The sequence below is a fragment of the Lissotriton vulgaris genome, chromosome 10 (genome assembly GCF_964263255.1).
Source record: "Lissotriton vulgaris chromosome 10, aLisVul1.2, whole genome shotgun sequence".
Taxonomy (NCBI): Eukaryota; Metazoa; Chordata; class Amphibia; order Caudata; family Salamandridae; genus Lissotriton; species Lissotriton vulgaris.
This window is the reverse complement of record NC_141698.1, coordinates 790351259-790366441: the sequence shown is the minus strand read 5'-3', so window position 1 is coordinate 790366441 and position 15183 is coordinate 790351259. Positions and strand designations below refer to the sequence as shown.

General features: G+C 41.1%; 1 protein-coding gene across 1 annotated transcript in view; it reads right to left on the bottom strand.

Annotated features, from left to right (window-relative positions):
- The window catches only part of RAPGEF5 (Rap guanine nucleotide exchange factor 5), a 997318-nt gene that overhangs the window by 826598 nt on the left and 155537 nt on the right, over window positions 1–15183 (bottom strand). The gene's annotated exons all lie outside the window — the stretch shown is intronic.

Sequence of the window (15183 nt, the reverse complement as noted above, 5' to 3'; positions counted from 1 at the left end):
ACCAGACACGATACAAGATGTTTCTGTACGGCTTGTGATGAAAGTAATATTTTCCAATTATATAATTTTTTGCAATTTTTCACGGCGCAGACATATCCTAGGGTTCTAAGAGGTTGTCACACATATAGGTTATAGGGCCTGATGTGCTAAATAGCGGATCACAAAGCAGTCTGTTTCTGTACACCAGTTGCTCTGCGACGACCTTCATTTTGCACTGCAGCAGATGTAAGTCACCGCAGTGCAAAATTACCATTCGTTAAGATTCGGTGTTCAAATCCCATGGAATAGGCTGCAAATGCAGCGATGAAGGCCTGCGAGGGAGAGCAGGCCTCCACCACTGCATCTGAATTACCAAAATCCCTCCATTTTTGCAAATGGCACTGGGGGAACACGCTGCAGTTCCTTAGACCGCTCTCTGTTCCGCCCTATTGTTGGCAGCCCACATTCCTAAAATGGAAGCTGCCTTTTGGGTACAATTTCCACTTTTTGAATCATTAAAATTTGAATGTCTGTGAAAAATCAATGGTTTGCAACTCTGGTTGCAAACTATTACTGATACCTGGCATTACGATTCCAAAGGAGAAGCTATTTTAACACCACTCAATTTTTAAATTGCAATGAGTCACACATGCATTCTTTGAGACAATATGGAGGGTCGAGCCCATAGCTTTATATATAAAGCCTGCATTTACATTGTGGTTACAAATCTCTTGAATCATGTAACAAAGTAGAAATATGGAGTAACAAAGTATATACAGATCGCATCATCATTTCAAAACATCGAATATAAACAATGGCAGCAAATATATACAGATTTCATAGATCATCTTAGTGGCAAGAGTACAAACTAATTAAACAAGCTGGATCATGCCTTCTTGCTTGTTTAAGTTTTTCAGCAAAATCGTCTCTGAGCCAGGGTCAGTAACCTACAACTCTTGCACCTGTGTCAGACGTGGAGTCAGGCAGCCAAACGTGCAACAAGAAAAAACCTGAAGAGCCAAACAACATGGTATGCGGATCAAAATAAGTTCCCATGAGGCCCGCAGCTCTATCTATTCTGCATGCCTCAACAAGCGGATTTTAACTGAAAACATGTACATCAATTATTTATCACGACTTTTGTCTACCTGGCTTAAGAATTGGCAGACATTAGTATTGTAATTGCACGGTATTTTTCACTGTCAAGTTGCAGCATAACCTTAGAAAAGCAAGCAACATACATCTTTTCTGAAAAAATCGAATGTTTAAAATGTTCGACGGACTGTAATGCACAAAAGAGGAAATATTACACTTTTTATATTGCTTACATTAAAGATAGATTAGAACTATCCCAAAAGCCAAGAGATGTTTATGTGCAGGATTTACTACCTCCTATGTCTTTTAAAAAAAAAAATATTTGCATTTTTTTCTCTTGGTGTTGTTTTTCTTTTGTAACAATGTACTTAACGTGTGCACACTACAGTCTTTTATTTTTATAACTTCAACAACTTCAAGAAACTTACAAAAGCGGTGAGGTTTTAAATAATGTGGATGAAAAAAACTGAAAAGCATTAATTTTTTGTGTCTGGAAAAAAAAATAAACAGTGAACCTTATTTTTGGTGGGATAATTCAGTCACAAAAAAATGCAAGGGGAATATTTTCCTGCTCAAATCTCTTTTTAGGAAACTGATAAAATTATAAAAACGTAAAAAAGTTATGAAGTTGTAAAGCTTGCACAACTATGCTATTAGAATTAAAATTCCTCACTACGGGCCTCATTAGGATGGCGGACGGACCTGCGTCCGTCCGCCACCCCCGAGGTGGAGGGACCGTCCGCAGGGGCGGTCCCTCCGGTGCAATTAGGATGTGACCGCCACCCTGGCAGTCACATCCTGTATCTTTAACCTTGCGGCGGGTGCAGCCGCTGCGGGTGCAGCCGCTGCAAGGTTAAAAACGCATGTTTAACATTTAAATGCACCGCGTGGTGTTTGCCGCTTTGTGCATGTAAATGCTGGGGGGTACCCCCCCATGTGCACCCCCCACCCCCGACACCCTGGGGGCCCGCAACAGGTCCCCAAACACCAAAGATCACATGCTTTTCCACGGCAGAAAAGTCGCAGTGGAAAAGCATGTGATGATGCACATACTAATTTGGCTGACGGTGTCTTGCAGACACCGTCACCAAATGGCCCTCCACACCCAGCGGATCAGCAGCGGACGGACCTGTTGTTCGCCGCTGGTCCCACCGCAATCCCACCGCCATCCTAATCTGGCGGTGGGTGTATTCTGTGGCTGCCTCGGTGAATCCGCATCCTCCGGGCCGGCGGTGGCTTCCGCCGGCCCGGAGGATGCGCATTCACCGCCATCCTAATGAGGCCTTACGTTTTTTAAGTTACATATGGAGTGCTATGGGTCACTCAATTTCCCATAAGAACACTTATTTTAAAGATCTATTATACAAATCACAAATTCTAGGATTTAAAAATTTTACTATTGTTTTAGTTCATGGCCAGGGCTGTCTGACATTTTCCTTCACTTATTTACAGGAGATTCAACAAACTATTTAAAAGAGTGCAAGGCCGTAGTACCTAGACATGGTTGTGGGCACATCGCTTGCACTGTTGTCATTCAAAAGTTATCTTTTATTCGTTCTGTCTGGAACTTGACACAGGATAAATATGCTACTGTTCCTCTCTGTTTGACAGGATGGTTCAAAGGACGGTGGAGCTGGTAGCAGGAAATGCCTGTAGCAGTCTGTCACTAAGTAGGTAGTATACCAAAGTCTCTGCCCATGTATTACACCAGATGATGATGTTGGAGAGGTGGATGGTTTATGTGAATGAGGTCCCTTTTTATAGGAATAATTATTGCTACAACATGTGCTCAGAGGAAGCACTTCACCATGCCTTTTTCTGCACACCTCCCATGTAACTTCTGAATCTGGGTCTTGCACTATTGGTGCAAACAAATTATTGCTCAATACTTATCCGCTGGCATTCTACAAAAAGTTGAAGCTAGAGAAAGTGCGGACTTTGTAGACCATCCTAAAAGAGAAACCTGGGGGTGTGCCAGCAACTAACACAACACTACTGGCAGGCTGGAACACGGTCAGATGGTCAGAACTATTACTGGATAATCAACAGTTCGGGATGTGCGGCATGAGAAGGGAGAGCCAGAAAAAAGATGGAGTACCCCCAGTAGATACTTTATACATTTCAGAACAACATGGATGCTTCACAAATCAAAAAAAAAAATTTACTAGAGAATAACATGTAATGAAGTCAAAGACTATTTTCAAGATGCTGTATGAATTGCACAGGACAAAAAACAACTAAAGAGGCTTCTGCCCTCACATGAGTAGAGGACAACCCCCATTCAGCAGGGTGTGTGAGCCGTCAGAATAGCATGCGTTATTGACATGAGGCTGGGAATGTAATATTTTCATTTTGGTCTCACCATTATGGTATATTAACCCAAGTACATCAAAATTGTGATCTAGCTGAATACATTTTAAACAATACTAAGGACCTGAATTAGAGTGTGGCAGATGAGGAACAACCATTATGCACCATCAGCTGCTCTGCTCTGCCGTACTTGTTGATCTCCCATGCCTTTTAGGGGGGTGGGGGGACATTGCGTTTCAGATAGCTAAGCCTCAGCAGACTCCAACCTCAGAAATATCCAACCGGCTGACCATCTATCACAGTGGCATAGGTTTGAAAATGTCAGTAGCCCCACTCACCCGAGGGTAGAGTAACCTATGCTGGTTTTTCCTGCCCGGGTCAAAAAATTCCAAATGAAAGGAAAAGTAATGCTCATCACATGCTGTAAGAAAATTCCCAGTGTGTCAGGCCATTGCCATTTTGTCTTCCACAAAAAAAATTGCAAATCGCCTGAAAATAATATGTACAATGTCACCCTGACATGGTGGCCACCTGACATTGCATGTTTGCCGATTACGATCCCTCCGTGTTGGCAGGACCACTTTTGGGAAACATTCCACAATTAGCAGTGAGGATATTTAAATATGTGGACAGACCCCTTAATTAATTTGGCTAGTAAATGATGAGCATGGTTTGTCAAATTAACCATATCTCAGCCTTATGCTAAACGCATGAGTCCCTGAGTTTAAGCTTTTCAAATACAATAAAAGAAATTAGATAAAAGAGGGAATATTCAACAGGAAACAAAGGTGAGAATTGTGAGACTTGCAAAGACGACAGAATAAGCAGTTGCAATGCAATTGGTCTCGCCTTTGGGACCTTATATGTAGTTAGCTATGCAGCACATTAGCCTGGGTGCTGAAACATCAACTGTTCTTTAACATGGAGTGAAGTAAGCACCAAAGTGCGTGACTCGCAAGGTATGGGAATGCATGGAGAGAAATATTACCTTTCAGCTGGAATTGGTATAGTCCAAATCTGTTTTGAATATAAAATCAGGGCCTTCGGTGGTCATATCACTGAAAATACAAGATTTGAAAAAAATATTGTCGTCTACGGGTGCCTGTGGAAGACAATTTATATGGATTGTAATCTAAAGAATACTAGACTGATTCTGGTATTTAACTAATCTCTGCTGGTCATTTTCTATCACGAAAGTTAAATAAAGGCAGTTGCCATAAAATGAAAAAAAGAAAGTCCATTAGCAGAAAGCAATTCTGGTATTTTACTGACCTCTACAGGTCGTTTTCTATCAATACAGTTAAATAGAGGAAGTTGAACAAGCCAAAAGCAATTCTGGTATTTTACTGACCTCAACTGGTCGTTTTCTATCAAGACAGTTAAATAGAGGCAGTTGAACAGAAAAAATTCCCTATGCAGAAGCAGACAAATCCTAGTGCTGATCTCCAGAGCCCACAAAGTACATAGACATATAAGTATAACCCCTTCCTTGCTGGGCTAATTCCCCCAAGGTGTGGGGGGAGAGGGACTGTGCACAGCACCACGGTGCTCGTGACGAGCTCAGCTCGTCATGCTGCACAGTGGAGCTATGTCATGACTCCACCAACTCAATGGAACTCCCCATACAGGAGGGGAATTAGACCCGCATGGGTGTTCCACAGCTGTTATGATGAGGTCAACTCGTCATGAGCACAGCTCCACTGTGCCTCATGACGAGCTGAGCTTGTCATGATCGTCGAAGGGGATAAACTAAAGTATATAAAAGAGATCTCCAATGCTGAAATCTAAAAACTCTAAGCCAAGTCACTGGATGTAGTCAATGTTTTCTATAGTTTTGGATACTGTATTATCGAATCCCACATTAAATGACTGAGTTACCTGGTTTGGAAACCAGACACTATTTCCTCGTAAACCCAAGTTTACAACTAGGCTGACCATTTGTAGGCCAGTCAGGAATTTGTGAAGGGAATGGAATATGGGTATGCTGTCACTTTGTAAGGTGTAGGTAGCTAGCTGTAGAAACCTGGTAAATCTGACAACTATGCTTGCACACTTTTAGAAACTCCTCACATTCTGCCTTCCATGCTGGAAAGGATCAAATTATCACTGCAGCACAGTGTTAGCATACATATTTTTCCAGGGTGTTAAGAGAAGTGAAACACCTTCAGATTTGACTGGGGTTTGGGGGAATAGTTTTCTCCCCAAAGAAAAATAATCTCCCTGCCAATAAAAAATGTGTAGAGGGGACCCTTTTTTCCCAGCAGCGAGTTCTCTGCTAAGGAGAACTACGAACAGCAGGAATGAGATCCCATTTGGAATATCACATGACCTTCCCACGAATCTGCATGGGAACCTGCACCTGCAGCAGTTTTACATGCATATTGCTAGGAGTTTTTGTTACTCTTAGAAAGAGGTAAATCAAAATTCAAATTTGAAGATCTACGAGCGTAAAGTTACTAAATTATTTGTGAATCAGCCCAAGTTTGTGTCTGTTGCTTACACAATATGCATGGCTCCTGGGATGTAGAATGTTTGTTGCTGCGTGCTAGTGGGAGGATATTGACCCATATTTGAATACTTAGTGAAATTGATCCTTCTAACTGCCTACTACCGCCCCGGTCGTGCTCCAATCTTCTGAACTGTGGGGTGGCGCATGAGTTATTTTTAGAGAATTGCATTGTTTTCATGGCATACAATATTTGAGTAAACAATTCTGCCACAGATCTGCATGACCTGCGTTTGCTTGTTTTAATGCGCCTATTTTCATTTTTACATTTATTATTAAAGGTCTCATTACAAGCTGTCTGGAATAATCCCTGGAGGAATCTCAAATAGAGGTTCCTTAAATGCAATTCCTCGCAAATTTGCGAATTCTATAATTGTGATTTTTCCATTTGGGATGATGAATCCCAAATGCAAAAATTGCGCTTGCAAAGGGCCAGATTCTCAGAATCTGGCCCTTTGCGAGCCGATTTCACTTTGATTAATCTAGCTGTAAATTCTCTCCACCCTTGTGTTTTTACCCAGTGTTCAGCAGCGTGAGACTCTGTAAAACACAAGCATTTTTTATTCTCACTTGGATTGGTGAATCGAGTTACCGCCCCCAGTAGGATTACTGGATGTTCTTATAATGAGATCCTAAACGTCACTTAAAAGGAAATACAACGATGTACTCTTACAAGTCAACCCCCACATGTTTTACAGCCACATTTATATATGTACCTGGGAATAGCCAATCCTGAAATCTGTACAAAAAAATGTGTGGTGAACAAAATGCAGTTTTTTGTGTCAGTTAAGCCAGAAAAGGTACTTTTTAGTGGATGTCTGATCTATTAGCGAGTTGTTTATGCCACGTTATAGAGTTTGTTCTTCAGATTATTTCTTATATGTGGGTCAGCTTTTAAGTGGGAGTCAATAATTGATAACCTAGTATTGGCTGTACTGTTGCCTCAAGTTCTCTCTTTCACATCTTGTGTAACCCCGATATCCCTCTCAGCTACTTCTGTTCCTGTTCTGAAAGCAGAACAGTTCAAAGGAAAGAGAAAGCCCCAGGGCCATTCCAAGCTCATTAAATGCAAAATATTTCACAGCGGCCGCCTGCTTTAGTTACAAATAACGGAAAAATTCGAAGAAAAAGACAAAATAACGGAGGAAATCCAACCCTCATAATGGCTGAATTAAAAAGCTGAAGTTTTAAAATGTCCATAGCACAAAGGCCCACGGAGCTAGGAAACGCGTGCTTTTTAAAGCAGTCGGTAAACAACAAGAAAAAAAAATAGTGGTGTTTAAACACGATATGATTCACAGACTTGTACAGAAAATTACCTATAAAAACATGTAAGCACATTCACCAAGCCCATCTCTGTCAACAATCGTTTGCGTTGCTTTTTCTTGAGTTCACACGCTTTTTTGTCTCAGACATTCCAGCCAGCATTCACTCGAGCTAAGAATTGAAACGACAGCAAAACCTTAATCCAAGTCTCAGCACGCCAGCCCATGACATGCCTTTGAACCATCCCTCTTTACAATATGAGCAAATCATGCAGTGTTCGACCCAAGTCTTTTACTTTATTACCATTCAAAAGATTCACCTTCAGGAACGACTCTAGGAATCGGAGTTACTTTTTTCGGGATGGAGTTACGAAGTAGGACTTATGTGTCTACAACGAGCTTCATTTAGTGCCAGATACTAGAACTTTTGCCACCCAAATCTCTCAATTCAAGGGAAGCGCCGAAAAGGACAGAAATCTGTTCCTATGTGTTTTCGCCTATATTTCTAGTAGATTTCAGACTTTTTGAGAATTTACCTAGCTCCTGGGCAAAAAAAGTTAATTATGAGCAAAGATTTGCACATATAACCCACCCATTCCCAAAACAACAATATATTTGACCTGTGTGTGTACCCATTGTTTTCAGAGCCTTTAAAGGCAGTTATTTCTGCTTTTAAAACGAGGTAGGTCTGGCTTGCTTTGCGGCTTTCAGCAGACCTTATGTGATCAACACAAATAAGCTTTACGATCCACACAAATGTTGACTACTTTGAGTACAGCATTTGATTGGGCACAAGTTGAGTGCTGCAACTGACAGAGTGCTTGTATTGCACTTTTTGCCTGCCAGTAAAGTGTGTGCTCAATACAGACAAAACGAAGATAAAAACTAAAGGCCTGATCTGTATATTATGAAATGTAATGGGAAAATGCAGTAGCCCTAGCATATTTATTGTGAAAAGCAGATGTTAAAGCCAATATTCAGTTAACGATGGATTGTTACTGCACTGAATAATAGCTAAGCCTGGGAGGTGAACTCCGCTCTGTTTTTGTAATTTTTCGCACTGTGCGCTCGCAGAATTTTGAAAAACTGTAAATTGGCGAGCCGGAGCAAGGAAAATCCAATGCTAGACCACTCCCCTGCAAGATTTTTCACTGCTTGCAGTCGCGGATGGTTGCTACCGCTCGCGTTGAGAAACATTCCGTCCATGTTGAGGAAGCTGCTGCTCAAGTAACACTTCTACTCGAGCGGCAGAAAGAAACAGCACCCTCTTGCACTGTGTGAGATGACATTTGTGCTGATTTTACAGCGCGGTACAAACAACCAGTACTAAAAATTTGTGTGAACTCCGCCCAGGCAAGAGCCTGAAGACTGGCATTTTGTTTCATGAAACCTCACAGATTGTCATAGTTGACAACGTTTTGGTATTGGTTAAAACCTCCTGTCCCTCCGACTCCTGACAAACCCAGAGGGCCAAAGATATTCATTGTGATCATTGTTTCTAGGTCATTTTAGAAGGGTTACAATTTGTATTGCTAATTGTAATTTTGGATATATTTGCAATTTTATGACTTTGCCTGATTGTTGCTTTTAGGGATTATTTAAACTCAATACAGTAGGCAGGAAATGGTGACAAGTCTCTGATAAAGACTATAAGCCAGATTAGCTCATCGTGAAATATGATATCATATACCATAAATTTGATTGGTTTATTGGGAAAATTCCAAAAGAGCAATGTGCCAGACTAACTTTTTCTGAAAAACTATATATTAAAGCTATTAGCCCTTTTACGGTGGATTGTTATTAAATGGTGACAAAGGCTGTAGATGGGCATTTTGTTACATGAAATCTAACACACTACAATTGTAAGCAAATGTTTTAGCTTTTTCCCTACCTCTGACAGACCCTGAGATAGACAACTTGCCTTATGAGCATCCTATTAATGTCCTCTTAGTAGGGGTAGGACATTGTTTTGCTCTTGTAACTTTGTGCATATTTATATTTTTTACAATTTATATGGGACTGAATTTTTGGAAAAGATTATGCTCAATACAGTGGGCCCTTAAGGGTGGATTGGTACGAGGATTTTTTATGCATATATGCTGGTACTATGTTATATGGGATTTTCACAAATCATTGTTGAAGGCAATAGCTTTGGTGCTGGTCACCTACTTTTACAATGACGGAGGTAAACTCCAAGTCTGTGCTTGTGTTACTCTATGCAGATGATGCAGGCATTTTCTCCTTCACACCTAATGGCCTACGGGCCCTGATTACAAACTTTGTATAATTTATGGACAACTTGGATTTAGATACTAACATCACCAAGACCCATTACATGGTATGTGGCTTTCAGAGCAGCAAGGTTAGATCTATCGGAATCAAGGCAATCATATCACTCAGAGTAAAGATCTTTTTTAATAATAATAATAATAATAATAATAATAAAGGCATTTCTAAAGCGCCTGGTGACGCCATCACGGCGTGTCCCCGCGCTGTGGAGAAAGAGTCATAAAGGAAGAGGAACCTAGAAATAATGTTCAATGCCCATAACGGTTTTCTGCCCTGTCTTTCTAATCATTGCATTCAATTCAACTACGCCATCAGGGCTCTGTTTAAAGTATCTGCAAAGATTGGCAGCAAACCCATACTCCGGCTGCTGGAAATAAACATACTGAACTGCCTAACATTATTCACGACTGGGGATGGAATATGGGGTTTCCAAGCTTGCATCAGCTCGCAGAATGAAATTAATAATTTTTTAAGATGCCTGTTAGGTTTGGGTCCAGGCAGCGCCCAGCTCTTTTGGCATGAGGAACTGGGCCTTGCCTATGTGACCGACATGATGGGGACTTGCCCCACTTCTTCTCTGGGCCTCCATATGTTGCAAGCCCAATGCAATTTTTAACCATGAGGTAATTGGAGACTGTCTGGCAGTGTGACTATGGGTTCCAGATCCCATGGCTCAATTATATCAAGAAAACAGCAGAAGCTTTTGGCAGGTGTAAACTGTTTACTACGCATGAGCCATCTGAAAGGGGGACTTGGGGAAGAAAGGAATTCTATCTAAGCAGAGCCAAGGCGAACAGAGAGGTTAGGGAGCTGATGAAGCCTTATAGGAGAGAGCTTGTTTGCCACCAAACTGTTGTAGGTGCTGACTCTCATCTCTCCTACATAAACAACATCTGTGAAAGGGCACTTTTTTTAAAGTTCAAAAAAATAAGTTTATTAAGATAATTTAAAGTTCCAATACAAAGAGTAGTAAAACAACAAAAAATAATTTGTCACCTAAAACAAAAAAAGCAAAATAGTTGAATGTATAAGTCATTTTAACATAACTTAAAGACCAAAAGACAGAGATATGCAAATTGATCGGCGTGAGTAAAAGAAAATTACAATTCATAGAAAAATCTTAATACAGAATACAAAATGACCAATTCAATAATATTAACATGTGGAAATTCATGGAGGTTTATATATCTCTTGTTGCATGGGAGTCAGGGAAAAGGAGCGTCTAGCACTAGCATCAATAAACAATGTAATAGGTAACCATAAATTTGAACGTTTTATTGCCATATGAATAGGGTACACAAGAGTTCTATCCAACCTATGGTTATGACAGGCAGCGTACCACCATGCTGGATAAGATAATTTGGTGAAATCTTTCCAATTTCCAGTTATCTGTTGGAAAGTAACTGCTAACAATAAGTCTATTAAAAACCAACCTCACAGCTTGCATTTATTATTTGTGTGATCATAGGTACCCACTTTTTCAAAAATGCATTGTATGACAGCATATAAGCAATAGAGTAGGCATGAATTGGTTATAGTGAGATGTCAATAATAAAGCATGTATGCTTGATTGGAGGATTTTAAAAGTTATATCAGACATTATAGGTCCGATCGGTTTATTGTGAAAAGTCATAACAAAGGCTGTACCTTAACATTTTTGTTATTATAATCATAAGTTAAGGTCAACTGACTTAAGTGTGGATTTTTAATGCCTCATATTAAAGCAGCCATTTTGTTGCATGGAATCTCACAGAATGATCAAGGGTTATAGTGATGAATATTCTCTCTGCAAAACCACCGTGTGAGAACAAATGCAGTGCGATAAACCTTGCTGAAAGATGTCAGGGAGGACTGAGTGGCTTCATTGTCGGCCAGGCTCCTTAAAAGATATGAATTTCTAAATAAAAACTTCCATAAATATACATTACATAAAGGAATTTAGACTAGTGCTTTTCTGCCATTGGTCTGATTCAGTGGCATTCAGTGGCATTCACATTAAGATTCTGCCTATAACAGTAGATAGCAAGGATATTTCGGAATCTTCACAGGTGCAACTTGGATATCCACTTGCACATAAGTAAACTGATAACGAGCAAGATGTTATTTGCAAATACTTGCCCAAATCCCACCATTTGGTTCTGCGCATAAAAAAGCTCTCAGAATGATGTTTAATTTTTTCAATTTTAAAAATTCTTTCAAATAACAATTCCTCTTGCAACAGACATAACAGAACCCTTTGACTACTGAGAGTTCTATTTTGCACCTTCATGGTACAAGGCTAGTACATGCAGAGAAATGTGAAGTAACTCCTTTGCTCGCTTTTGATAACCATCAAGCTATTTCCAGGCTTTGGTTTCTTCGTGGGTGTTTCTTTCATTTGGATTGTCAATCTTTTGACGCTCACTGGCTGTTCACATTTTGCTTGTGCAAATATACAGTTTTATCTTTCCTGCTCCTTAGCCACCCCCCAAATCGAGTTCCCTTGCATTTTGTATAATGCAAGTTATGCATGTTACACTTCTTAACGTTGTTATCCAGGTGCTTTTTCCTTGTGCAAAACTCACATTTTCGAAGCCACATATATAATCACAATGCAAACTATTTTGAATGCTTTAAATCAATGTAACTCCCAGTGGTGACTATCAGGCCAATATTTAAACAATCTTAAGAATGTGGTGTATGCTACCCTTGCTCAAAATTTGATGGTCTGTTATTGGTACCCACCAGGCTCCTACAAACTGAGACCGTAATAGAATGTATTAACTCCCCCATCCCCAAAACGTGATTTCAAATTTTTTTTAAAACTATGATTCTTCTTTATTTTACTTCTAATCCATCACTTTCCAGGCACCTAAGATTAATAATGTTTGATAAAGAGCCCTGAAATGCCACAGCTCATTGGCAAAGTATTTATTGCTCTAATTTAAAAAAGTCCCCCACCGTGAATGTTTTCCTAAACCAAGAAATGCATGGGGGCAGTGACAATAATCATATTACACTTTGGGACAAAAAGGAAAGTACAAAAAGCAGTAAATAATATATTTTAGAAATACACAAGTAGGCAGAGAACAAGTTTTAATCGCAGTGTTCAAAATTACGGAGTTATAATTTCATTGGATATTTCTACATCATTTTAGGTACACTGGAGTGGAAAGTTGTCAGAATCAATATCTAATTTAAAGTCAAGGGAATAAAAATGATCTAACCAGCCAATTATGGTATAGGCAGACGGCATCATGCGTTGAGAAAAATAATAATTCGGTATTATATTTCACTGTTCTTGAGGGCGAGGATGTGCCAATGTGTCTAAAGACCATCCCCAATAAGAAAAACTTTTTATATTATTAACCAATGAACATCAAAATCTCCTAAAAGGATGTGATTCCTTGCACCGCTCGCACCTGAATTCTGGCACCTAATGAGTTATTGACCTACTCTTATTGTTGCTGATTTTAAATTAGAAAAATCTTTCTTTACTGTAAGGCACTGGAGGATGTCTAACGGAGTTTGTCATTTCCATGAGCAGCGAAATTTTCATTAGACCAACTCTGTTTCAATTTTCCGATCAACCTACAGAATCGATAGTCACTAAAATATCCAGCATGTCAGGTAGTGGAGCAGGTTTTGGTATTGAAAGATTCTGCCACATATTATGGATTGGGGAGTCTGAAACATTTTGAAGTGCAGAAAGGTGTCTTAATTGAGCACATTCAGTGTACATTTTACTTCCAGAAGCCTCGTACCAATGTGGGAGTACAATGAACCTCGATCAAATTGGGATCCCTTTGCTTATCCTTAGAACTTGCAGTCTATCAGGTAGATTCATCAACACAAATTGCGATTGCAATAGTTGCGCAGCAGTTTTGCGATCGCAATTCCATGAACCGCAATTCATGAAAAGAAAAACAACGAAATAGCGAAATCGCAAAATATATTTTGCGACTTCGCAAATAAAATCGCAGAATCAAGGTGGAACCCCCTTTGCGATTCTGAAATTGCGATTTTCCAATGTTTCCAATGTTTCTGCGATTTTATTTGCGAAGTCGCAAAATAATCCCAAACCAAATGCATGCAAAAATCGCAATTAGCGAAAAAGCTCAAAATCGCTATTTGCGAGGCGCAATTTAAGAACTCAAACCAGGTGGTAACCATAAAGTATAAAAAAAAAAATTCTAACTAGCTACAGGTGCGGGCGTAACAAACACACTTAAGGAGACACAGTAGGAGCATGAGGACAAGGCTCCAGGCTGCAGCCAGGAACAGACACAGGATCCAGGAGCGACTTTTCCGGCAGTGGATCACACTCCTGGGCCAGACTGAGGAGGAAATCTACTCAAAGTACAGGCTGAATGGGGCAATGATTACCAAGCTCATCCGCGACCTTGAACCCCTGATGCAGCACCCAACGAGGAGGACCAATGCCGCACCCACCCATGTCCAGGACTTGTGCTGACGGCACCTCCTGGCCTCCGGAAGCTTCCAGGGGATAGTTGCAGTTGCAGGGGGGATCTCCCAGAGCACACTGTTCCGATGCCTAAGGAGTTTCCTGGAGGCCATGCTGACCCGGCTACACCATTACATTACATTCCCAACCACCCAACAGGACTTGAATCAAACCAAGCTACAATTTTACAACATTGCGCAATTCCCCCATGTAATTGGATGCATTGACTGTACCCACATCCACATCTGCCCACCCGCTGAGACAGAATACATGTACCGGAACAGCAAGTCCTACCACTCACTGAAGATCCAGATGGTCTGCAACGCTAAGGCAATCATCACCGACATAGTGGCACAATACCTGGGGAGCACGCATGATTCCTTCATATTCCGGCACAGCGGCATGCACACACGCCTGGCCAGGGGAGACTTTGGTGAAGGACACCTTCTAGGTAAGTACACATGCCAACAAACAGTACATCGAGACCATGTAGCTGCGCATAACAGGCACTCACCCTCTGCTCCTTTCATTCAGGTGACAGCGCGTACGGCCTCCATGAGTACCTCCTCACCCCATACCTCAACCCTGCCACACCACAGCAACGGCGTTACAATGCTACACACATTTGCACTAGAAATTGTATTGAGCGGACATTTGAGCCGATTCCGCATCCTACACAAGACTGGTGGGGCCCTCAAATACCAGCCTGAGGTCTGCTGCTGCATCGTGGCCATGTGTGCAATACTCCACAATATTGCTACCAAGCGGAGGATACCTGTGGAGATCTCTGGCAGTGAGTCGGAAGGGGACAACCGCCCACCTGCACATGTGCATCATGCACGTGGGGAGAATCCTGCAGAAGGACACAGGCGCCGCAACCAAATCACAATGAACTGTTTCTAGTGCATCCATTCCCCTCACACAACACTGCACTCATGCATGACAAATGTAATAATGTCATGAGTCGGATTTACTTGTGACTATAAATTCTTGTTATTTTCACAATAATGTGTCTTTAAATTTTTTACAAATTACATGAGAACTGTATTTCCTCATACAGCCCCATGATAGAGAAGAGGGCGTGCTTGTCTAATCAGCATGGCCCTGCTGGTAGAGTTCATAGAGCCACTGGCGCCTCCGGCTGGATGCACCCAGTCGCCTCTCCACGTCCCCCACGACACTATTGGCCCGTGATGCTGCAGTGGGCCTGGTGCTGCGGCGGCGTTCGGTTACCAGCAGCAAGAACAGGCTGCTGTGACTCGAGTGCCCTCACTGGCATCATCCCCCCCACTTGC